At 36.4% G+C, this 25,984-nt stretch overlaps 1 protein-coding gene across 5 annotated transcripts in view; it reads right to left on the bottom strand.

Annotated features, from left to right (window-relative positions):
* Nucleotides 1–25,984, bottom strand: part of KCNQ5 (potassium voltage-gated channel subfamily Q member 5) — a 572,501-nt gene that overhangs the window by 344,903 nt on the left and 201,614 nt on the right. The window lies entirely within an intron of this gene.

Here is a 25,984-nt window from a genome sequence, read left to right as displayed (position 1 = left end):
ACCCAAAGGAAAAGAAATTGTGATATCAAAAAGATACCTGCACTTGTATGTTTATTGCAACATTATTCACAAAAAAATATTTAAATTATTCACAATAAAACAATCAATTTAAATGTCCATCAAAGGATGACTGCATAAGGAAAATTTGGTGTGCATGTGTGTGTGTACATATACTACTCAGCCATTAAAAAGAATGAAATCATTTGCCACAACACAGATGGAACTGGACGCTATAAGTGAAACAACTCAGAAACAGAAAGTCAAATATGGCATAGTATTAGTCTGCTCTCATACTGTTAATAAGACATACCTGAGAGCGGGTCATTTATAAAGGGAGCAGGCTTATTTGACTCACAGTTTAGCATGACTGGGGGGACCTTAGGAAACTTACAATTATGGCAGAAGGGGAAGCAAACATGTCCTTCTTCACATGGCAGCAGCAAGGAGAAGTGCTGAGCAAAGAGGGAGAAGCCTCTTATAAAACCATCAGATCTCGTGAGAACTCACTCACTATCACAGAACAGCATGGGGGTAATCGCCCCCATGATTCAATAACCTCCCACCACATGGCTTCATAGTGGAGTGGAGTCATGTGGATATGTTTAACCTTGTCAATCAGATGTCTGAAGGCTGAAGTGATGTTTCTATAAGTTGTCTGTCATTTTTCTTTTGGGTGAGATAGACTTTTAGGGATGGGTAATGTCATTTGAGTTACAAAACTAGGTCAGGATCCCCCTCTCTTCATTCCAAATTGCACAAGAAAACTTTAATTTTAATCTTGTTAACTAAATAGATTTGTTATTAATGAACCAGCATTAGTCAGTGTTAATGTTGATCAATGTTACATTCTTGTCAAGAGTAAACTTTATCATTATTAAGGGGAATAACACACATCTGGGCCTGTCGGGGGTGGGGAGGCGAGGGGAGGGAGAGCGTCAGGACAAATAGCTAATGCATGCGGGTCTTAAAACCCAAATGATGGGTTGATAGATACAGCAAACCATCTATGTATACCTATGTATACCTATGTAACAAACCTATGTATACCTATGTAACAAACCTGCACATACTGCACGTGTATCCTGGAACTTAAAGTAAGAAAAAAAAAGGCTGTCCTGAGAGTTTATCATAAAGATATTTACATGATGAGGCCACTGCTGGCTTTTCAAGTGCTTAGGAAATACCACAGCTCTGGTATCCTTGCCTCCTGGGGACATGAACTAGACTAGTTTCAGGTATTTCCTTTAAAATTGAATGCTTTTCATTGGGAGTTTTTTGTTTGTTTGTTTGTTTTTAGCTTTTCTGTATGGAGATACAATGCTAGAAATTCAAGGGTCTCTTCAGATATTCATGGCTTGTGATATATGATTTTGATTATACCAGTAACTTTAGTGTAATCTTCTAAGCTATTTGGTTTTCCCCATCTAAGGAAGGTGCTACACCACTCTAAGTGTCAGAGGTGGTTTGGTTTGCAAGTCTCCACGAAGAGGAGTGGGTACAGAGGATAGTGGCTTTCCTCTGTGGCTTAGTCTGCTTTTTCCTTCTCTGAAAGTTTTATTGTCTAATGCAAATACAAGTGTTTGGCCATATACATAATGGCAAGCTACCATTAGCTAGTACTTTTCTGACAGCAAGCATTGAAATACAGGGGATGGGAGGATGATTGGAGGAGGAGTGAAGCTCACTGGGAGAGGAAATAGAGGCTCTGGAGATACCTAATGGGGTTTTGAAAGACGACGTTTTGACTTTTAAGCTTTGCCTAAGGCCAACTCTCAGTTAAAATCCTTTACTCTTCCACTTCTGGTAAATCGCTCTTGTCCACCTCCAATCACCACCACAACCATTTAAAGACTCTATTGGATGCGGTGGCTCACGCCTGTAATCCCAGCACTTTGGGAGACCAAGGTGGATGGATCGCCTGAGGTCGGGAGTTCAAGACCAGCCTGACCAACATGGAGAAACCCTGTCTTTACTAAAAATACAAAATTAGCTGTGCGTGGTTGTGCATGCCTGTAATCCCAGCTACTCGGGAGGCTGAGGCTGGAGAATTGCTTGAATCCAGGAGGTGGAGGTTGCATGAGCTGAAACCGCGCCATTACACTCCAGCCTGGGCAACAAGAGTGAAACTCCATCTCAAAGAAAAAAAGAAACAATAACAACTATATTAGAGGTCAAGGAATTTGTTATTTATTTATTTATTTATTAAGCGACAACATCAACCTTACAACTTTCTAGGGTAAAAAAAGAATCAGTAACTCTCCACCTTACTTTCTATTTCATCCCACATATCCCCTAGCACAGAATGTGGAGCAAGACAGAAGTTGCACATATGACCTCTAAAGGAATGAGGCCTGTTTTGGGGGGTCTTTTTAAATAACTTATTTATCCATCAGATCTTCCAATTTAATGGACTACACATTTATAATAATGCCTTCATTACTCAAAACGTTTTTGGAATTGATTAAAATAAATTGCAATAGAACTTTTTAACTACTTTGACAATTGGCACATTTTCACCCTTTGAGGATGAATTTGACACTTTTAACAGTCAAATGTCATTCGGAGCCAAGTTTGGGGAAGGTACATAAGCAGCCAGGGCAGTCCTCCTCCTTGTTTTCTTTTTTTGTTGTTGTTTTTCTTTTTTTTTTTTGAGAAAGAGCCTTGCTCTATTACCCAGGCTGAAGTGCAGTGGCACAATGGTGACTCACTGCAGCCTTGACCTCCTGGGCTCAAGTGACCCTTCTGCCTCAGCCTCTCAAGTAGCTGGGACTACAGGGCATGTACTACCGTGCTTGACTAATTTTTATTTTTATTTTTCCTGTAGAGATGAGGTCTCACTATGCTTCCTAGGCTGGTCTCAAACTCCTGAGATCAAGTGATCCTCCCACCTCAATGTTGGGATTACAGGTGTGAGCCACTGTGCCAGGCCCCACCTCAGTTTTAGAAAAAGAGTGGTGAGACTATGAAGCCATTAGGCTACATTGTGTAAGACAGTGGCTTAATTAATTGATTCTAAAGTCAGTTCCCAAGGATAGTTCCACAACTCTTTGAGAAATGGTGGTGCCATTTGTATAGGATAAGAGTGTTCCAGGGGACCTATTTGAAACTATATATATATGAAACAAATGTGCTTGTTTAAAACTAAGCCTCATTTTTTGACACTATATTCTGTTGTTTGATGATTTCCTCTAAGCTGAAGTAGTTTGCATTCATTCTTGGGACACTTAACAAGGGTTCACCCATTAACATACTACCAATGTTAATAGTCAGCCAGAGTGGCTGAGTACAAACCCAATTTATGATGCTTTGTATTGTGTCACCCTGAACAGGCTTTCTAACCTCTGTGACCCTCAGCCTCCTCATCTGAGTAGAATGGCTACAACATTAGCGCTGGGGATTCAGTGAGTAAATGCATGCGTTACCTGGTGCCCATGACAAGTATTCCACAAATGCAGCTGTCAAAAAAGTTTTACTGACAGCCCACTTTGTGCCTCTTACTCTGCTACCAGCATTTCTAATTTGGGATTAAACCGAATCAAAATAATAACATAAAGTAATTCGAATAAAAATGCTAGTGAATTAAACATCACTTTAATATGCTTATTTATTTAAAATTACATGAATATAAAGTCCTCTAAACACCTTCACAGATTTTTCAAGGTAACTGTACCAGTGACCATAACATGACTTTGTTATGATAACAGGAGCTAGATTACTGTTATTTTAAATTCATATATGCCCTGACTCTGAACATTCCCATGAATGCAACTGATGTTTTCATCTGAAAGCATTTAAAATATAATAATCATTACCTTCATATAACAATATCTGATATCTGAGCTGTATAGAAATAGTCTGCATACAACTCTGCTACTGTTCCTTTGGAAATGTATTTAACATCTATGGAGGTTAAATAGCTTTTGGATTAAGGTATATGTGAGATGGTATTCTAAAAAAGACGTCTTCTACTATTTCTGATAGCCGAATCTGTGGTGAGAATCCACATCTGACCCATGGGTTGGTGATGCTCTGTCTTACTGTTCACTACAACAAGACTCTGGAGGTTTATTTTCTAGCAACAAATGACCAATGCTTACAGTCATCCTTTTTGCTAGTATTTGTTTACACACTCATTGTATATATACTCTGCAAATAAACAGTGCACCTGAATTTCTCAGAATGTGGGCAATATTAGAAGTGCCCTTCTGTTAAAGAGGATGTTAAAGAATAATAAAGTCTTTTCATAAGATTTTCCAAACAATAGTTTTAGTTTAAGATTGATCCCACCCAAGGTATGATTTCCCAGTTATTTTGGCAGTTGCAATTATAGTTTCTTGGACTTAACTGCTTAATTAGGAGCCTTTGGAAAGTTTCATGTCAAGCTAAAAATATTTCTAATGTACACTTTCTGCTTACTCAAAGCTGCATGGAGCTATAATTTACGAAGGAAACTTGTTTCCTTAATTGTTGTGTCAGTCAGCAAAAGCACAGGGAGCAGGCACAGAATAATCCATTTATATTTAGCTGTGCCAGTGGCCACGAAATGTCACAACCTTCATGTAATTTAGGGAAAGGTTAGGGATGTCATTTCTATAGGACTGATTACTTTACAATTTGTTTTACTTTTTAAAATTATGTACTTTGCAGGATTTTTACAGAGGCCTTTTGTTTTCATTGGTATAATTTTGCTTTTATGCAATACTTGAAGGTGAAGACTTGAGTCAGATTTATTAGTTGATCCTTACGTTTGGGTATACATTACAAAAAGTTAGACTGATAGAAAATAAAGGGTGATACATACAGTTTGAATTATAGAGGTTAAGGGTTTATCTTATAGTAATTCTACTATTTTATACTGTCTTAGGTTACCGAAGAATATGTTTCATTTTAGAATGGATCTAGAGAATAGATCTAGAGAAGAGAATTGCACATTTTTAAGATGATTCTTCTATTTACCAAAGGTGACGACAGAAAAGGGGAAAAACAAAGAAAAGTAAATAAACAGGAACAATGCCTTGCATCTCTGTAGCACTCTCTGGCTTTCAAAGCTTTTTCACATCTATAACTTGAATCTTTCCAGAGAGAGCTTACTAGGTATGTCATTATTTCATGAGCTCATTCCCTCCAAAAAGCACTGTGTCATGCAGTGGTTACTAGCTTAATTTTTTTATTATTATTATACTTTAAGTTCTGGGATACATGTGCAGAACACGCAAGTTTGTTATATAGGTATACATGTGCCATGGTGGTTTGCTGCACCCATCAAAACATCATCTACATTAGGTGTTTCTCCTAATGCTATCCATCCCCTAGTCCCCCACCCCCGACAGGTCCTGGTGTGCGATGTTCCCCTCCCTGTGTCCATGTGTTCTCATTGTTCAACCCCCACTTATGAGTGAGAACATGTGGTGTTTGGTTTTCTGTTCCTGTGTTAGTTTGCTGAGAATTATGGTTTCCAGTTTCATCCATGTCCCTGAAAGGACATGAACTCATTCTTTTTTATGCTGTATAGTATTCCATGGTGTGTATGTGCCACATTTTCTTTTTCCAGTCTATCATTGATGGGCATTTGGGTTGGTTCCAAGTCTTCGCAATTATGAAGAGTGCTGCATATGTGTGGATGTGTCTTTATAGTAGATTGATTTATAATCCTTTGGGTATATATCCAGTAATGGGATTGCTGGGTCAAACGGTATTTCTGGTTCTAGATCCTTGAGGAATTGCCACACTGTCTTCCACCATTCTCATGGATAGGAAGAATCAATATCGTGAAAATGGCCATACTGCCCAAAGTAATTTATAGATTCAATGCTATCCCCATCAAGCTACCATTGACTTTCTTCACAGGATTGGAAAAAACTACATTAAATTTCACATGGAACCAAAAAAGAGCCCATATAGCCAACACAATCCTAAGCAAAAAGAACAAAGCTGGAGGCATCACACTACCTGACTTCAAACTACACTACAAGCCTACAGTAACCAAAACAGCATGGTATTGATACTAAAACAGATATATAGACCAACAGAACAGAACAGAGGCCTCAGAAATAATTCCACACATCTACAACCATCTGATCTTTGACAAACCTGACAAAAACAAGTAATGGGGAAAGGATTCCCTATTTAATAAACAGTTTTGGGAATACTGGCTAGCCATATGCAGAAAACTAAAACTGGACCCCTTCCTTACACCTTACACAAAAATTAACTCAAGATGGATTAAAGACTTAAATGTAAGACCTAAAACCATAAAAACCCTAGAGGAAAACCTAGGCAATACCATTCAGAATATAGGCATGAACAAAGACTTCATGACTAAAATACCAAAAGCAATGACAACAAAAGCCAAAATTGACAAATGGGATCTAATTAAACTAAAGAGCTTCTGCACAGCAAAGAAACTGTCATCAGAGTGGACAGGCAACCTACAGAATGGGAGAAAAGTTTTGCAATCTATCCATCTGACAAAGCGCTAATATCCAGAATCTACGAATAACTTAAACAAATTTACAAGAAAAACACAAGGAGCCCCATCAAAAAGTGGGCAAAAGATATAAACAGACACTTCTCAGAAGAAGACATTTATACTGCCAACAAACATATGAAAAAAAGCTCAGCATCACTAGTCATTAGAGAAATGCAAATCAAAACCACAATGAGATACCATCTCATGACAGTTGGAATGGCAATCATTAAGAAGTCAGGAAACAACAGATGCTGGAGAGGATGTGGAGAAATAGAAACACTTTTATTACACTGTTGGTGGGAGTGTAAATTAGTTCAGCCACTAGCTTAAATTTAAGAGTCAGATGGGTGTGAATTATAATCCCAGTTATGCCACTTCCATCAGTGTGATCTTAGATAAACTACGTTGTGACCTGAGCATCGGGTTCCTCTTCTGAAAAATGAGGATTATTATAACTGCTTTATAAATTGTCTGGCCAATACAAATGAGCACCATGTATGCACACAGTATACATTTAATGAATCATAGTTGTCAACTCTTCTTTTTATCATTCCTATTGCTGTCTAGCCCTACAGGCACAGTGAATATTTTCCAGCTATTGTAAAAAGGTAGGGGCCAAAGTGCAATGGACAGTGGAGATGTAATGATTTATTAAGAGAGAAAGATGTTTATCTCTTGTTGTGGAAGTCATTTCAATAGATGATGTTTCCACATCCCATCACCTTCCAATGTTTTCCTTAGAGTTGACCCTCCTCCACCAGAAACCTCTTCGGCCTCATCTCTCCCAAACTCTTGCTTCGTGATGTGTGTGAATATCCAGTTAATAGAACTTACTAATCCTATTATATTTCTGATTCGTTCTATTCTTGAGTTAGTTTTGATTAAAGATACTTTTATACTTTATGTGCATTAATCAAGAGACAATGTGATAGCAATTAAGGACCCCTTGACAACCAAGTTTCATAGTCTTCTAAAAGTTATTTAACATCATCATCTTTTTGGTACATGTTTTATGCTATAGTTGATTTGAATGTCAACATTCCTCAAATGTTTCTTAATAATTGCAGCAATGTGTAGAATTAAATCTGATATTGGTACAAGTTGACAGATGAGCTCCGTATCTTTTAAGAAAATACCGGGACTCTGTTTAATTAGGATTATATATCCAAATGAGAGAAAGAACATTTTCATGCTTATATGATTTTAAAGGAATAATCAGGAATAACATTGGCAGAGAAAGGGATAAGAGATTATGGGGAATAAAAAGAGCATGTAAGAAATATGGTACTATACTCTTTAACAATTAGTTTTAGGAGGAATATGCAAGAGAAAGATTGTAGAAATTTAGAGGTATTTCTTTCAATATCCTAAGCATTTTTTTAAATTTATTTTTTAAATTATCCACTCCAGTTGTCATCAATATCTTAAGCATTTTGCAACAAAGGTCTGCATGGAGAGTGATATGCTATACCTATGACATAATAAGGAACGGGACAAGTCCATACTTACAGCAGTAAAACAAGTTGGAAGAATGGGATGGATGCAGTTCAGGAAGGTCTTATCAAGCTACATAGTTTTCGATTCAGTATGTTAACAGGAGGCACATGGCTTGTCTTCACCATCAAGGGTTCATAGTCAAAATAGTGGTGATGCAAAACTAATAGAAATTATGATAGTTTTACAAGTAGTGAGCAATATGCAATGTGATTAGAAAGGGAGACTATGAAGAGGTGTAGGATTTAGCTTACAGTTGTGGCAGTGACTGAGGCAGTAGGTGAGATTTAAGTAGGACTTCCTTGGCAATTCTATATTGAGTATTGTAATGAATTACTCAGAACATGATGGGAAAGCTCTCTCTGTAGTTATTTGAGAGCAGAATTGATTCTCAATAGTCTGGGTGCTTTGGTGCTTTAGGTGAGCGTCTCAGTGAAGGTGAGGACTGGGGCAAAGGTAAAACATAACTGTAGATTTTATGTAAAGCAACCATCCAGAAGCTTAATAGTATCAAAATAACTGTGTGTGCTGCTGCCATAATATGCATACACTATCAGAGCTGCTGCTCACAGAAGACGGTCTGTCCACCGCCTAGCCCGCGAATCAGACTTCATACATTTCTGTATTATTGCAAGGTGTTTCTGGCAAATGGTAGTAAAATGTTTTGCTCTATAAAATCAGTTTAGGAGTTTCCATTTGTAGTCTGGAAGAGTAAGCTCCTAATTGAACCTCTTGCAAATAACAACTGTTCAAAATACAGAAAAACAACTAGCCGAGGGCCTTGGAGAGTGAACAACAGTAGGAAGATTTTGAAGGGGAGTCAATACTTGGAGTAAGTGACTGGTACGGGTTGAGTTTTAGATCTTCACAGTTTTATCCTGAGGGTAGCTGGAGCAACATGAGGAAAGAGCCACTGGAGAGTGATCTGGGGAACTTCATAAAGGAGAGAGCCTGAGAAAGAGGACCCCAAGTTTTGTGTATAAATTCCACTCAAGTCTCTTGCTATTCTTATAAGTATGCAAGCGCAGAGCACAATAGAAGCACTATGAAAAACCATTATGGAGGTTCTTTAAAATACTAACAATAAAATTACCACATGAGCCAGGTATCCTAATTCTGGGTACATATCTAAAGGATTTGAAATCAGTATGTCAAAGAGAGACCTGCACTCCCATGTTCACTGCAGCATTATTCACAACTGTCAAGATATGGAATCAACCTAAGTATTCAGCAGTGAATGAATGGATAAAGAAAATGTGGTATATATACACAACAGAATACTATTCAGCCCTAAAAAAAGATAATTCTGTTATTTAGATGAGTTAAACGGTCAAACTCATAAAAACAGAAAGTAGATTGGTAGTTACCAGAGGTTGGGAGGGAAGGGAAATAGAGAGATATTGGTCGAAGGGAACAAAGTTTCAGTTAGACAAGAGAAATAAATTTTTTGGCAGGTGAGAATTCTACCACTGAACCACCCATGCACTGACATGAGAAATAAGTTTTTGAGATCTATGGTACAACATAGTGACTAGAGTTAATAATGTGTTGTATTATATATTTTGAGATTACTAAAAGTGAATTTCAAGTGTTCTCACCATAAAAAATTATAAGTATGCAAGGTAATAGATATATTAATTAGCTTGACTTAATCATTCCATATATCAAAACATCACATTGTACCCCATAAATGTATACATTTGTAATTTGTCAATCAAAAACTTAAATAAAAAACAAAATAAAAGTACTCTGAATGGTGAACTGAGCTACCAATAACTGTAGGGGAGATGGTTCACAGTTGAGTCTAACCAAGATAATTGCCTTCTAAAGCAAAAATATCAACAACCTTGAGAGTAATGTAATAGAATCCAGAGTCCCCACAACATAATCCCTGCAGTGTCCAGGATAGAATTTAAAATTATTTGACAAACAGCCAGGAAAACACGACCTACTTTAAACAACCAACAGATGCCAATCCCAGGATGGCACAAATTTTGGAATTATAAGGCAAATATTTTAAAGCAGCTATTAGAATATGCTCAATATGATAAAACAAAAATGCTTGTAATGTATAAAATGATATGAAATCTCTGCAGAGAAAATAAAAATAATATCACCAGTATACTAAGACAATTTCCAAACAAATGGAAGTAGTATCTGGAAGAAAGTGTATTTCTAAATAATTTTCACACAAGAACTGTATGTGTTGTTAGTCAAATACATAGTCCAGAAAAATACCTAAAACCTACTGCTCTTGAAAGGCCATAAAATAGTTAAAATTAACCCAGAAAAAAATCCTTTTAAATACTTGGAGTCAGTACTATAAAAAAGTGAACTAAAACATCATTTGGCAATCCTAGGTGAGAACAGAAATATGCAAATTTCACACTCAGCTCCATATTCTAACAGACTTCTAGAGAATACAATGTATAATAACATTTATAAGGAGAATACCAAGTATATAAAATGGTGTGAAGTTAAATTTCTCACAAATTTGTTGTCTGTAATTATTTTTTAAGTGTTGGTGTTTCTTTAGATTATATGATACAAAATATATAAACATAATTCATGAAAATCAAAGTGATATAATTTGAGAGCAGTGTTGTTAAGCTATGTTGTTATGTTTTATATATATTAGACACAGCAAAGATGGTAGGGAATATTTGTGAGTGATTACTGAATCTCATTTACTGATTTCCTTTTACAAAGTATAATTTTTTTCAGGGAGTATGGAGATCTATTTTATTCTACTTTGGGGACAACTTTCTAGCACACTGCACAAGAAGCAAAGGAAGTATTCAATCAATAGTGGTGTCCATAGGAAAAGAGCTACTGAAGTCTTGGACATTGATATCCTATTTAGAGAGTTGGTGACAGAGGGTGGTGTTTGAAGAAACCATGACAGAGCTATCAAATAACTTGGTGGCCATAACATATACTATCAGGTTTCTGTTTAGCCAGATTAATTCAATGTATAGTATACTTTCCAAATATTTAAGGTAAAAAACATATAACATGTTTAAACATATATAACATGCTTCAACATATATATAGCATGTTTAAACATATATATGTTAAACATATTACATCTTTAAAAAACATATAACATGACTTCTCTGATCTATTTCGCCATGATTTGTGAATGTCTTATGCTGGCAAAAGGAAGCAGCATAGCAAAGGAAACCCAGTATTACTGAGAAGAAAGTCCTTCATTTATGCCTTTTACATTTGATGATTTTTGTAGCTAAATGAATACATACTCACCTTTTCAATGTAATCATTACCATGTATATTTTCTCCAATGAGACTGAAAGTTCAATATTCATAACAGTATTACATGTTTCTCTGACATTCCGCATAATACCTAGTACAGGTGTTAAATACAAAAGCAAGGTACTAGACAATGAAGAGCTCAGAACTAAGAAACAATTATCTGGATTCAGATCTGGACAAGTAACTTCAACTTTCCAAATAATAGTTTCTTCATCTTTTAAATAAGAATAAGATTAACAGATACTTCATGATGTTGTTGTGTGTTTTGTATAGGATACAGCAAGTAAAGTATGTATATTAGAACCTGGAGCATATGAAGTGCTCAATAAATAGTAGTTGTTATGCTTATAGTATTATTTTACTTCATCAAAAATTTGTTGAATGAATGAACAAATGAATAATGATGTAATTTTATTAATTTGAAAATTTGATCTCATATTGGTCTCCAGGAGGTGCTAAGTGGTTCATTTGAAGGTTTATATAAAAGGTGAACTAGAACATTATTTAGCAATTCTACGTGAGAATAGAAATATGCAAATTTTCCACCCAGTTCCATATTCTATCAGACTTGCAGGAAATATAATATATTACGTTAAAAAGAGAACACCAGCTCCGAATCTTATCACGAGATGAATTCCAGTTATTTATAAGTATTTACATATTGCAATGCATTATCAAAAGACAGAGGGTGGGATAGAGAATGGAAATAAAAGGATAAAAAAGGCCCAGCTCTGCTCTCAAAATCTCACCACTTTCCTTTAGAAATTGGAACAATAAATTACCTTGTGTAGATAAGGTACATTACAGACATTGCAGATAGCTGTGATCCCAGACATTGCAGATAGCTGGAGACTATAAAATATATCAAAGTGTTTATATAAAAAATGAATATATGTTTGAGGCAAGAGGATTGCTGAAGCACAGGAGTTCAAGACCAGCCTGGGCAAACAGTGAGACTCTGTCTCTACAGAAACAAACAAACAAACAAACAAACAAAATTAGCAGAGTGTGGTGGCACACATGTATACTGCCAGCTACTTGGGAGGCTGAGGTGGGAGAATCACTTGAGCTCAGAAATTTGAGCCTGCAGTGAGCTATGATCATGCCATTGTACTCCAGCCTGGGTGACTGAGTGACCCTGATATATATATATATATATACACACACACACACACATATGTATGTATGTATACATGTATGTATGTATGTATGTGTGTGTATATACACACATACATACATATATATACATACACACATATACACACACACACACATACACAGAGCACCAAATATGTAAATTCTTCTCCAGTTTTGCTCTAATAAATACAATAAAAATTTCAGATACTTATCTGAGGGTCAAATAATCATCAGTTTATTCTCAGAAACCCCATTTTCTACTTTTCTATTTGCCATCTAATAAATATTTCTGTTCTTAAAATTCAGGTTTTTTTAAATAAGTAATTTGCAGCTTGACCAGATAATCTAATAAGGCTCATCATTCTTATCACTCTCTGATTAGGCTCATCCACCAAAATCTTAACTTGTACTCAAAATTATATTATTAGTGAGGAACCCAATGAGGGCAAAACCAACTGCAAAAATAACAAACAAAAATAACAAGAACAACACCAATGTGGTCAGTGGCATTCTGGTAAATGTTTAACAACTGGATCTCAATAAAACAAAATGAAACCCTAATTTGTAGCATTTGCCAACTTCTGTGGCATAAATTCTCTGTCTATGGCTCATTTCAAGCTCCCAATGTGATGCCACTGAACGTGGAGTTGAGAAGCACAGTAATATACCATTATATAGTCATTCCATTATGAAGATACAATAGATGTAAATAAACCAAAGAGATATAATAGTAAAACGGAGTAAATCATTAGAAAGTGAGTACTGAGAGTAGGGTAATGGTTAAAGGGCATGGGAAGTATATGGATTTGAAACAGAACTGTGCCACTGTCAGGTTTTACTGGAAAAATTCCTTAATCTCTCTACACCTCAGTGTTCTTATCTGTATAATTATAAAACAAACTCCATAAAGTTGTTGCAAAGATAAAATGAGGAAATACATGTATGACACTTGGCACAATTTCTGAAACATAATAATAATTCACTCCATGTATTATAATAAATAACATTGTTGATGAAATTACTCATGACAAAAATAGTGAGTGAAATTTCATTGATGAAAAAATGTATTTCTTATTTTGTGATCTAAGAATCACAAAATTTTAGTCAATTTTGCTTCCTTAGACAGCTGATAGTACTCTACTATTAGAAACTGAAGGGAAAAATGGTCTCAACCAATATAATTGATGTAATATTTAATTAGCTGGATTATGAAGCAGAAAGGAATTCCATACATTCTTGAATACATCTGCAGCAAGAGTAAATAGGTTTCTTCTTGGGTATTAATTCAGATTAATTGAGTGTGTCATATTGACAAAAACCCTGAGGTTGCTTCTAAGATTGGCAGGAAAGAACACTTTAATATATGAGCAATAGCCACTATGGTTAGTGATGGGGAGGAAAGAAACCATTATATGCATTGACCATCCTTGAGCTGGGTCTATGCTGACAGTGTCTGGAGAAAATTCATGTTGTACTCTGCTTGTAAAGAAAAAAAAGTTACCACTTGAACATATTCCTGAGTTTGGGGGTTTCACATACTTGAAATGGAGGTTGACTAAGTAAAAAAATTTATATACATAATTTATGATCAAAGTTAGAGCCAGAAAACAAAACTGGCTCAATTTCAGTTTTATGGAGGAGGGGCAGCTGGAAAATGAAATAAAGTGCATGGGACCTGGAACCAAAAGAAAATAATTCCTGGCTGTTTTTCTACATTCCATCTGAGAGCCATACAACAAAAATAGCAGTGCTGGAATATTATCTGGGATATGTGTTAATGGAAGTTACACATGCATGTTAAGAAAGATTATAGGCCTTGCTTTGGTTTTCTAAGGAGTATACGAATTCTATTTCCACACAAAAGAAGGAAGGCCAGCAGAGTCTTGCAGCAAAGGGCCAATCCAAAAGTTTCCTTGAGCAAAAAGGATAGAATTTAATTGTGCTTCAGTCTTATCAAAGCATACCTTACATTCAACAGAACCATTTTGGGTAAAGCCTGACAGGTGTCAGACTACCTGTAATCAGGTCTTGCAAATTATAAAAATCAATTCCTATATTTTGCAAACATCTTTCAGTGTATTCTCTTTAGAGTCTCTACTCAAAAAATAAAATCATTTATTCTATATAGGCACGTATTTCAAAGTCAAATGAATATCTGTAATATCCAACACTGAACCTCTTACTGGAATGGGAATGAGAATTACTTTTGAGCAGTACAGGTCTTGGCAAATTATCCTAATTTTAGAGTTGTTACTTTGCAGTCAATTCAATTCTTTTTTTCTATATTCAAGCCCAATTTAATGAAAGTCTTTTTTCATCTTTTTTAAGGCTTAAAAATGCAGAAAAGTACAGAGAATAATATAACAAACACTAATGTATTCAGCCCCAAAATTCACAAATGTTCACATTTGGTCATTTTGCTTCTTATGTATTCATTTGGATTTATAAAAGAAAGAAATTATTCATAAAGTTGAGGTCTCCCTTTTCTTCCCCAGCCTATTTGTCTACTTCCTTTACCAGACACAATTGCTATCAATAGTCCATTTATAATATTGCATAATGTTTCTTTTTTTTTTTTTTTTTTTTTTTTGAGACGGAGTCTCGCTCTGTCACCCAGGCTGGAGTGCAGTGGCCGGATCTCAGCTCACTGCAAGCTCCACCTCCCGGGTTCACGCCATTCTCCTGCCTCAGCCTCCCGAGTAGCTGGGACTACAGGCGCCTGCCACCTCGCCCGGCTAAGTTTTTGTATTTTTAGTAGAGATGGGGTTTCACTGTGTTAGCCAGGATGGTCTCGATCTCCTGACCTCGTGATCCGCCCGTCTCGGCCTCCGTTTCTTATTAAATTTACACAAGTAGTATAACTTTACATATTCTTTTGTATATTGCTTCTTTCATCCAACCTTATATTTTTGAGATCTATAGATATCAACAAATATAAAAATGTCATTCCTTTTCATTGTTGTATCGTTATTCCATCATATAAATATGTCATAATTTTTCTACTTTCCTATGGATGAACTTTCAGATTTTTCTAAAGGCAAAACTGAAAAAAAACCCATGAAACTGTTATCTTTAAATATTTGTTGTTTTCTCATATTTATTTAAACATTAACTTAATTCCAATGAAAACATTTTAGAAATCAACCAAGCTAAGGAGCAGCAAAATTTCTTGGATCTCACTATTTATGAAGTTAATTAATGTTAAAACTCTATCAATATTTTTGGTATGGGGGCATTCTAAAGATACCCACACATATTTACAAAATGTCATCCCAGTAAAAATGCTACATTTTTCAGGCTAAGAAATATTTCCTGATTATTTTTGTGTCCTTGACAAGGGAAGAAATCAGTATATCCATGTGGGGTAATGCACATCAGTTCAAAGTATACAATATGATAAAATATGAAGAGTTTAGTTTGGTGAAACGCTAAGCAAGCAATGCTGAATAATATCATTGTGATAGTTCCAGACCTTTGGGGATATGGCTAATAATTTAGCTTACCCCACCTCCTGAATAACGCTATAAGATGGGCATGTTACCATCCTCACTTTATGGATGAGGAAAATGAGAAAGAGATGTTCTGGACAGAATGGCGCAGAATTTCCTCCTTTAAGCACTGTGCTAAAATGCTGTCACACAGAGAAGTTAAGTGGCCTGTTGAAGAGTTCATAAATATTTAGATTCTTTCACATCTAGTTATTGTTCCAATTTTATCACAATGAATCAAGTAGACATCCCTTAAGGAATGTTGCAAAAATAAAACATTATTTCCAAGTGCAGAAACACTTGGAAACTGCAATGAAGTACAAGCACAACATAGCCCATGTAGATCAATGCTGCCCATGGCAAGCAGGAAAGAAGGTTCAAAGGCAGACCCGGGCTGCTCAAGTACATGGGCATGCTGTTTACTTAACATGTGCATCTGTGAACATCCAGAACAGATATGAGCATGTGGGAGCCCTTTTCTGGTTTTCCTCCCAGTAGTTTTCACCATATATGTGTTCAGTTGGAATTACTTGAAAAATAAGACGAGTGTTTGCTTGCTTTTATAAAAATAATCTGTTCCCAAATTGTCATTCTTGAATATTTAGTCTTTCTTCTATGGAGAAGTGTGCAGGAAGAATTAGAGACCCTTGTGGGAGAGCGTATTTCGTTCTGAAAGGATTTCTGCTTTTCATTTCTTGTAGGAGATGACCAAATTTAGGAGACAGCTTGTTTGACTAAACAAGACACCGAAGGGATTTTCTTTTGGCAAACACAGAGCAGTGTTTCTAACCTTGGCACTATTGACATTTTGGGCCGGAGAATCCTTTGTTGTGGGGCTGTCCCAGGCATGACACGATGCTTAGTGGCTTCCCTGGCCTCTACCCAAGGATGCCAGTGGTATCACACCCTCTCCTTCTCATACTTTAAAAAAAATCGCCCTCAGTTGAGAATTGCTGAGGGTATAGAGAGTCATCTAAAACAGGGAGGACAGTAAAAGCTAGGGCTGGTCATTAAAATTTAGGTAAAAACAAGAAAGATGCTGCTCTCATTAATTCTCTTTCCTCTCATTCTTCCAAACATCTCATCCATTGCCACATCTCATCAATTCTCATCTCTCCATGAGCAACTCTCAAATATGTACCTTTAGTCCAGACTCTCTCCAAAATCCCAAGTCTGTCTGCCTTTCCTGCTACCTGCTGGATATTTTCTGTGGACAACTTTTATCACCTGTAGGAAATTGATACTGCCTTCATCCTGATGTTCTGATTCCATTAAAGGCTATACTATCCTACCAGACATCTGGGATTGACACCTTGGTTACCTTTGATCCCTCCCTCTCTGTTAGCCCCCAACATCTCTGCCTTACAATTCAGGTTTCCCAGCCTTTACATACTCCCTGAAATCAGGCCCACACACCTCACTAAAGCCCCACTCCCATCTTCTCTGTACTCCAGTTTAACCCTAGTAAAGGAGCTCTGTCTCTTAGAGACATTCTTAATGGCTCTCTTTACCTATCAATACACAGCCCACATTTGGAATTACCCACAACTTGTTCACTACAAGTCTTCTTAGTCCCACTTTCCCACTACTGTCTTAGAAAAGCCTTCTCTTTTATGTAAACTTGAAAATTTACTTTGTCTCAAACAACTATTCATTCCACCTTTTGTATGCTTGCCACCTCTTCCCTGAATGTTATTCTGATCCTTGGTCCAGAAACATTCTTTCTCCTGGAACCCCTATGACATCTACTGAATTGTCCAAATAATGCATGTGGCAAATTAACACTGTAGCATTTTGGGCATGTGTCTTATGAGTGTAAAACATCTTCGAGAGTTCTTCACACTGTGCCTTGCACATACAACATATTAAGTATATATTAATAAATGAATGGAAGAATTGAGAGAGAGAGAGAGAGAGAGGGACCTTTAATACCATGGTAAGGTCATTTTTAAGCAGGAGAGAGAGAGAAGAGGAGAGAGACAGAGACACTTTCAATAATATGGTAGAGTCACTTGTAAGCAGAACCCAAAATGCTCTTTTATAAGGTGTGAACAAAAATACTTTGGGCCAAAAATATTTCTCATCTGTCTAATTGCTGCATTAAATTCCACTTTAAAAATAAATTCATTTTCTGTCTTGAGGTTTTCCAGATTTCAAGAACATACAGAAATGAGCACTACCTAGTTGATAAAGAGCCTCTCCTTAAGCGATTCCTGCTGCAGAACAGGACACATGTTGGGGCTCTTGGAGCAGGGTATATATGAGAGCCTCTCTGGAGAGTCACAGTACTGTGGGAGGAGAAACAGGCAAGCAAAGGTGTATGGGCCACACCACAGTCAAATTAGGTTACCATGAACATGTCATATATCTCCGCAGAGGTATTTAGGTATATATGTGTGTATATATACGCGCACACACACACACACATGTTTAATGTGTGTATATATATCTAGATATGTACATAAATTTCTTTTATTTTGTAGGTTGTGTTTAAACAAAGACCACCACAGCTAACCTCTTACTGAATGGGGAAAAGCTTTCAGAATTTCCTTGAAGAACTGGAATAGGAAGGCTGCCCACTCTCACCACTTTTATTCAACATAGAACTGGAAGTACTAGCCAGAGCAATTAGACCAGACAAAATAAAGAGGCATCCACATTGTAAAGGAGACAAAGTCATTTTGACAAATAGAGGTAGGTAGTAAAAAAAAAATTTTAAAGAGGAAAAGAGGAAGTCAGATTGTCTGTGTAGGTGACATGACCTTATGTAGAGAAAAATTAAAGGCTCTACCAAAAAACTCTCAGCACTGATAAACGATTCAGTAAAGTTGCAGGATACATAATTAATATACAAAAATTAGTAGCATTTCTGTACATGAATGAACTAGCAGAAAGAAATCAAGAAGGCAATCTCATTTACAATAACTACAAAAAAGTAAAATACCTGGGAATAAATTTAACCAAGAAGGTGAAAGACCTCTCTAAGGAACACTACAAAACACTAATAAAAGAACATGAAGAGGATACAAACAAATGGAAAGACCCTATGGTCATGTTTTAGAAGAATTAATATTGTTGAAATGACAGTACTACCCAGTGCAATCTACAGGTTCAATGCAATTCCTGTCAAAATACCAATGACATTATTTACAGAAATAGAAAAAAACACTTACAATTTGAATAGAACCACAAAAGACTCTGAGTAGCCAAAGCAATCCTGAGCAAAAAGAACAAAGATGGTGGTACCACACTACCAGTCCTCAATATATACTACAAACCTGCAGGAACTACAACAGCATAGCACTAACATAAAAACAGACACAGAAGAATGGAACAGAATAAAGAACCCAGCAATTAATTCACATATCTACAGCCAACTGATTTTTAATAAAGGTGCCTAGAACACTCACTGGAGAAAAGACAGTCTTGTCAATAAATGCTGCTAGGAAAACTGGATATCCACATGCAGAAGAATAAAACTAGACTTCCACCTCTTACCCTATACAAAAATCAACTCAAAATGGATCAAAGACCTAAATGTAGGACCTGAAATGATAAAATTACTAGGAGAAAACATATGAGAAACAGTTCAGGACATTGGTGTGGGAAAATATTTTATGAACAAGACCCCAAAAGCACAGGCAACAAAAGCAAAAATAAACAACTGGGATTATATAAAACTAAAAAGCTTCTGCACAGCAAAGGAAACATCAACAGAGTGAAAAGACAACTTATAGAATGGAAGAAAATGTCTGTAAGTTACTCATTCAATAGGGGATTAATATCTAGAATATACAAGGAACTGAAACATATCAACAACAAAATCCCAATCTAAGTAAAAAATGGTCAAATTATCTGAACAGACATTTATAAAAGGAAGACATACAAATGGCCAACAAATATATTTAAAAATGTTTGACATCACTAATCATCAGGAAAATGCAAATCAAAACCACAGTGTGGTATCTTCTTACCCCAGTTAGGATGGCTATTATAAAAAAAAGACAAAAAATAACAAACAGTGGTGAGGGTGTGGGAAAAGGGAACTGTATATTATACCTGTTGCTGGGAACATAAACTAGTACAGCCACTATAGAGAACAGTATAGAGGTTTCTCATAAAACTACAAATAGAATGACTATATAATCCAGCAATGCCACTACTGGGAACTTATCCAAAGGAAAGAAAGTCATTGTATCAAAAAGACATCTGAACCCCCATGTTTATTGCCCCACTATTCACAATAGCCAAGACATAGCATCAACTGAGGTGTACCATAACAGACGAATAGATCAAGAAAATGTGGTATACATACACAATGGAATACTATTCAGCCATAAAAAGAATGAATTCCTATCATTCATAGCAACATGGATGGAACTGAAGGACATTATGTTATATGAAATAAGCCAGGAACAGAAAGTTCAACATCACATGCCCTCACCCATGTTCAGAAGCTAAAAAAAGTTGATCTCTTGGAAGTATAAAGTAGAAGAGAGGAAACTGGAGGCTGGGGAGGGTAGGGGGAAGGGAGGGATAGGGAGAGATTTGTTAAAGGATACAAAATTATGGCTAAATAGGAGGAATCAGTTATAATGTTTTATACCACTGTAGGAGGACTACAGTTAACAATAATGTATTACATTGCTTCAAATAGCTAGAAGAAATATACTGAATGTTTCCAACACAAGGAAATTATAAATATTAGAAATGATAGATATGCAAATTACCCTGTTCTGATCGCTATACATTATATGGATTGAAACATCACTATCCCATGAAAATGTATAATTATTATTTATCAAACAAACATCTTTTTTAAAACCCAAAAACAATTTTAAAACAAGATCGTAGCTGGAACCTATAGTAGACATTAAACATAAGAATGATTACATTTAAGCAGGTAGCCATACAAGGGAGCTGAAATAAAAGCCATTTTCCAATTAGAAATAGTACATATTTCTTTCTATTCATTATTTCTTATAATTTTCCTGTAGTTTTTGATATGAAAAGACTGAGAGAAAGACACTGACTTTCACTATTTCTAATCCACAAAAAATGACTATTGTTTCTAAATTTAACTCATTATAATTATCTGTTTTTTCCCTAAGGCATTAACAAGGCCAATCATGGGATCTAATGACTAATCTCACAGGAAGGGTAACTGGTGACTAAAGTATCCCTCATGTCATATATGTGTATATGTATCTTTTGATGGTTAGAGTCGAATGAACTGGTATCTTTACCTTGCAAGTGTGTAGTTTCGCTTTTATACCCTGAATTGCTTTATGCAAATTACAGTCTACAGAGCTGAAGCTCCTTGCTGTGGATCTATGAAGGCAAATGTTGGAAAAAGGGCCCCAGAGTCAGAATGGCTTTTCCACCAGAGAAGTGCGACTGTTTGCAGGCACAATGCTTAAGGTTGACCCTCATGAAGGCAACTGTGATTGAACAATTGAGTTGGCTTCCTAGATCCCAAATATCCTTCCTATATTTAATCTGATTAAAGTTTTCTCTCTTCATTTAAACATAAAACATTCCATGACATTGATTTACTTCCATATACAAATGACTGGTTTCATTCACTCATCATTCATTCATTTGACAAATGCAATGCCTCCCACGTGCCAGTGTGGGTAGACAAACAGGACTGACTGACAACTATTGTCAGGTGGCTGAAGAATGGGCTGGGAGACTTCCCTTCTCCAGGCAAGTGAGCCTGCTCCCAAACTCAGCTTCTCCAAGGGTCCTCCAAGTTCCACATGTTGCATAGTGTAGGTCCCATTAGCTTCTATGAAGAGGCAAACACCTAAAGCCAAACTGTTACTCTAAGTCAAGCTCTCTTCCTCTTGCAAATAAGACTTCTCACTCTCACCATGGAAAAGGAGAGAACTTTCCCTGTGGACCACCAGCTAACTGTTCCTGGTTCCAGTTCCAGCCTGCACTCAGTGACTCATTCTGGCATTTTCTTATGCTACCAGTGGCACTGTTCTCATTGCTGGGGAGATATGTACAAAACAAACAAAAATCCTTACTTTCAAGGATCTTACATTCTAGTGGGGGAGCCAGACAACAAGTACAGTAAGTAAATAAATGAAATACAGTGCAGCACAACCAAAAGTAGTAAGTGCTGTGGAAAAAATAGAAATCAGGGAGGGGGAACAGGAAGTGTTGGGATGGTGAGTGCATGTTGCTCTTTGCAAAGTAGATTTTAAGGGGTGAAGGGGGAAAAGATAGCCCAGCCTCCCACCCTGAAGGCTCGTTTTTTGTTTGTTTATTTGTTTGTTTTTCTCCCTAGCCTGCTTCTAGAGCAAAAGTCATCTGGCAGTTTCAGATGACATCATTGCCCAGAGGTCCTCAAAGACAGTGAAGCTTGAAGAGGTTTATTCATGTGTCAAAATGGGAAGATTACTGTCTCTCCTGCCCACTTCTCAGGGTTGTTGTAAAGATCAAAGGAGAGAATGGCTATAAAGGTGCTTTGAAAACAATGAAAGCTCTGCACACTGAAAAGGCATTATTATTGCAGAATTGTGTTAGAAATAAGTGGGATGACTGTTTACGTATCCAAACATTATTAACTATAGTATAAAGATGAGAGAGAGAGAGAGAGAGAGAGAGAGAGACTAAATGTAGGGCTTGGCTTGTAGTCATATATAACAAACTGTTAGCTGGCTATATCCAGCTGGTATGACACCTTCCTTTGCTACCAAATCTCCATTGCTGGCCAGCACAGCTTCACTCTTCTGAGGTTATTTTTCTCCTTATCATTAGACTGCAAAGTACATGATCAATCCTAGGGTGAAAATATTGATTCTACCATAAGTAAATGTGCAAATTGAAAGGCAGGTTAATTTTGTAGGCTCTTAAATTACTCAGGCAATAGAAAATGTCAATAAATTCCAAGTGAAAAACAGAAAAACTGATGAGAAAAAGAAAAAAAAAAGATGAGAAAACTGATGAACATTTTGTGTTCTTTTAAGAACACATAATGAATGTTAAAATTATCAGATATTTTGATACAAGAAATAAAACCAATGATTTTCTAATTTAGGTATCATTTTTCTCTCTTTTTAAAAAAACAAATGTTTTTCTTAATTATTTCACAGACCCCTCCACCCCCCGAATTTAATACAGATCAAGAACTGGTAAAATTGAAGGCCATTTATATTACTCAATTGTTTCTAAAATAAAAGGTATGGCACTTGCTATTAATTTATGACTCATAATCTTCAAATATTAGTAATTATTTAAAAAGGAGACTAATTTTCTTAAACAATATGGAAGACACACCTCTAATGTTTAATTTTCTTCTTACTGGAATCTAGAGTCCTGGATGAAAACAAGAAGTATAGGAGAAAACATACAAAATGGTACTTATTAATAGAAACAGTTTGGAAACATTAAAATGAATCTAATAAATGCACATTAAAATATTTTACTTATGTGTTTACTATGAAGGAAGGGTAATCGTACACAAACGTAGTAGATGAAGTAGATCAGACTAATAGATTTGAAGTTGGCTAGACTTCACCATATGAAATGTATTTGAATGTGTTGTCTGCACAATTCCCACTATCTGTATATATTTGGTTTACAAGCATAATTCACTTTTTTTTTTCACTCAATGTTCTTTATTTCTGAGCTCCTGAGCTAGCATACAGCTTGGACCATAAGTGCAACTTCGGGTGTGTCACAGAAGTAGGATGCGCAGGGAACTGTGAAGCATGTGGAAGACTCAGAAAGGCCTGGGTCAGGAACCCGAGTGAGCCCCAGAGCCTGACAACAACATGCAGGGGTCCCTTCTGCAGCTGCTATTGGCTTATAGGCTTTTATAGGGAAAAGTGTTTATGTTCAAACACTAACGCTGAAAAAACACGTAGGCATAGTAAGAAATGGTGTCACTGAGTAGAATTTTTTTCGGAAATGTGACAGGTTCTTACATGTGAAAATTCTAAGAGTTTCCTAAAAATACTTGTAGTTTTGTATTGGATGGACTCTGGCATTTTTAGGTCTCATCCATTTTTAATGATACATACAATCAATGTAAAGAAGTCAGCAACCACAATTTGATATCTAACCACCAAGATGTATTAAGACTATGTGCTAAATATTCTTTCATGAAAATTCCAAGTAACTGCTTGTTGTGGTCTTAAAAAACAACTTTCCTGTCTTAATAAAAATATTAACATATTTATTTTCAATGCAATATGTGAAAAGTATTACATGTAGGTTCAAATTTACAATTAAGTGGGGGTTGGGGAGGCCCCCCAAATAGAATCACATTCTAAACCCTGGAACCCATAAATATATTGCCTTATATGGCAAAGGGACTTTGGAGAAGTGATTAAGACTCTTGGGAAGGGTTGATTATCCTACATGATCAGGGTGGGCCCATTGTGATCACAATGGTCCTTGTAAAAAGGAAGCAGGAGGGTCCAAGTCAGAGGAGACAATGGAAGCAGGGGTCTAAGTGACATGGGGTCATGAGTCAAAGAATGCAGGTGGTTTGTGGAATGTGGAAAAAGAGGAAATGCATTCTCTCCTATAACCTCCAGGAGGAATATAGCTCTGCCTTCACCTTGATTTTATTCCCTATGACCCATTTTGGATTTCTGGCCTCCAGAACTGTAAGATAATACATTTGTGTTGTTTTAAGCCACTAAGTTTGTAGTAATTTGTTTCAGCAGTAGTAGGAAAACTAAAAGAGCTTATAGATTGATTTGCTGTCCTATTCTCCATAAATGCTAGACCCTCAATGATAATGGGCAAAAGATAAAACTCATTATTTAAGAAAAAAAACAAAGAAACAGAAGCATCTGAAAGTTCTGAAAAGCACTAGGAAAGCATGCTTTATGGAAGCATCTTGTGGATGTCTCTACCTCTATACTGTGTGGTTTTTAATTGCTGCTAACCATGTGTAGACCAATCTTATGAACAAAGCTCAGCAGATAACACATAAGGAATAGGGAACAGAAAAAAGTTCCAAAAAATCATGCACATCATTCTGTGATCTTATCAGTTAGTAAATCCCTAAATGTCTATTCTAAACATCTCTTGTGTCTAGAGGTAAGTTTGCAGAACTGCAGTCACCCAAATGACCACATACAGTGGCAGATGTTGACCAAGAAATAATAATATTTCCTCTGAGGAAAATTTAAATTGATGTTGCAGGATGAGGTGGCTTGGGAGTTGCATTCTTAGGCAGTCATTTCAGGGATTCGATAGCCTCTGCAGCTGGTCACAGAAGATACTAGGGATCCAGGCCCCTCCTGTTGTATGCCAGAGATATTTTCAAAGATCCCTTGAGAGAAAACAAAGGGCAGTATGGAGCATGCTATGAACCCCAGGTTATTAGGGAAAAGACTGACCAGGAAACTGACAGCCTTTCTGAGAGTCACAGAGAGGATGCATGAAGGATGAGACAGGGCCATTCAGGGGCTGTGATTAGAAGCTGATGCAGAGATTGAACTCCTTGCTCCTGATTCATTAGGCAATAAGAAGCATGGCCAGGGACCTGGAGAGAAAAACTAGAAATCACTACACAGAGTTCTATGAGGGCAGCTTTGGCAATGACACTAAGACACTGCAGTGAGAGGGTACTACAGACTCAGGCCCCAAGAAATACAACAGAAGAGGAATAAAATAGTCCAGGCAAGAAATAATTGTTTTTCAATAAAAGCAGAAGCAAAAGACATAGAGGTATGATTTGAGAGACTTGTAATATCAGAAATTACCAGATGTAGAGAAAACTCTAATACATTAAAAACAAACAAACAAACAAAAAAAAACCTTGAAATTTCATCAGCAGTTGGCCATTCTGTCACAAATACTATTCAAAAGAAGAGATAAGCGGCTGTGGCATTTCAATTGTGATGGAATATTTAGCTCAAAATGTCTTCCATAGTAACAAGACCTAATACGTGAAATTCAACGAAAGACTATTTGGGAGGTAGACAAGTAAATTTGTTTCTCATTTATATGCATGCTGCAGTTGAGCTCAAGGAAAAAGATAATAACTATAAGTGTCCACATATTAGAGAAAAGAGAATTGGAACTCAGGATGGATCTCTTGTATTCCTTCTTTAGAATAACTCCTTTGGGGACAGGTTGGAGTGTGTGGAAT

This window comes from Theropithecus gelada, chromosome 4 (genome assembly GCF_003255815.1).
Source record: "Theropithecus gelada isolate Dixy chromosome 4, Tgel_1.0, whole genome shotgun sequence".
In the NCBI taxonomy this organism is placed as follows: Eukaryota; Metazoa; Chordata; class Mammalia; order Primates; family Cercopithecidae; genus Theropithecus; species Theropithecus gelada.
Note: the sequence above shows the minus strand (reverse complement) of the source record. Positions and strands in the feature narration are given on the sequence as shown.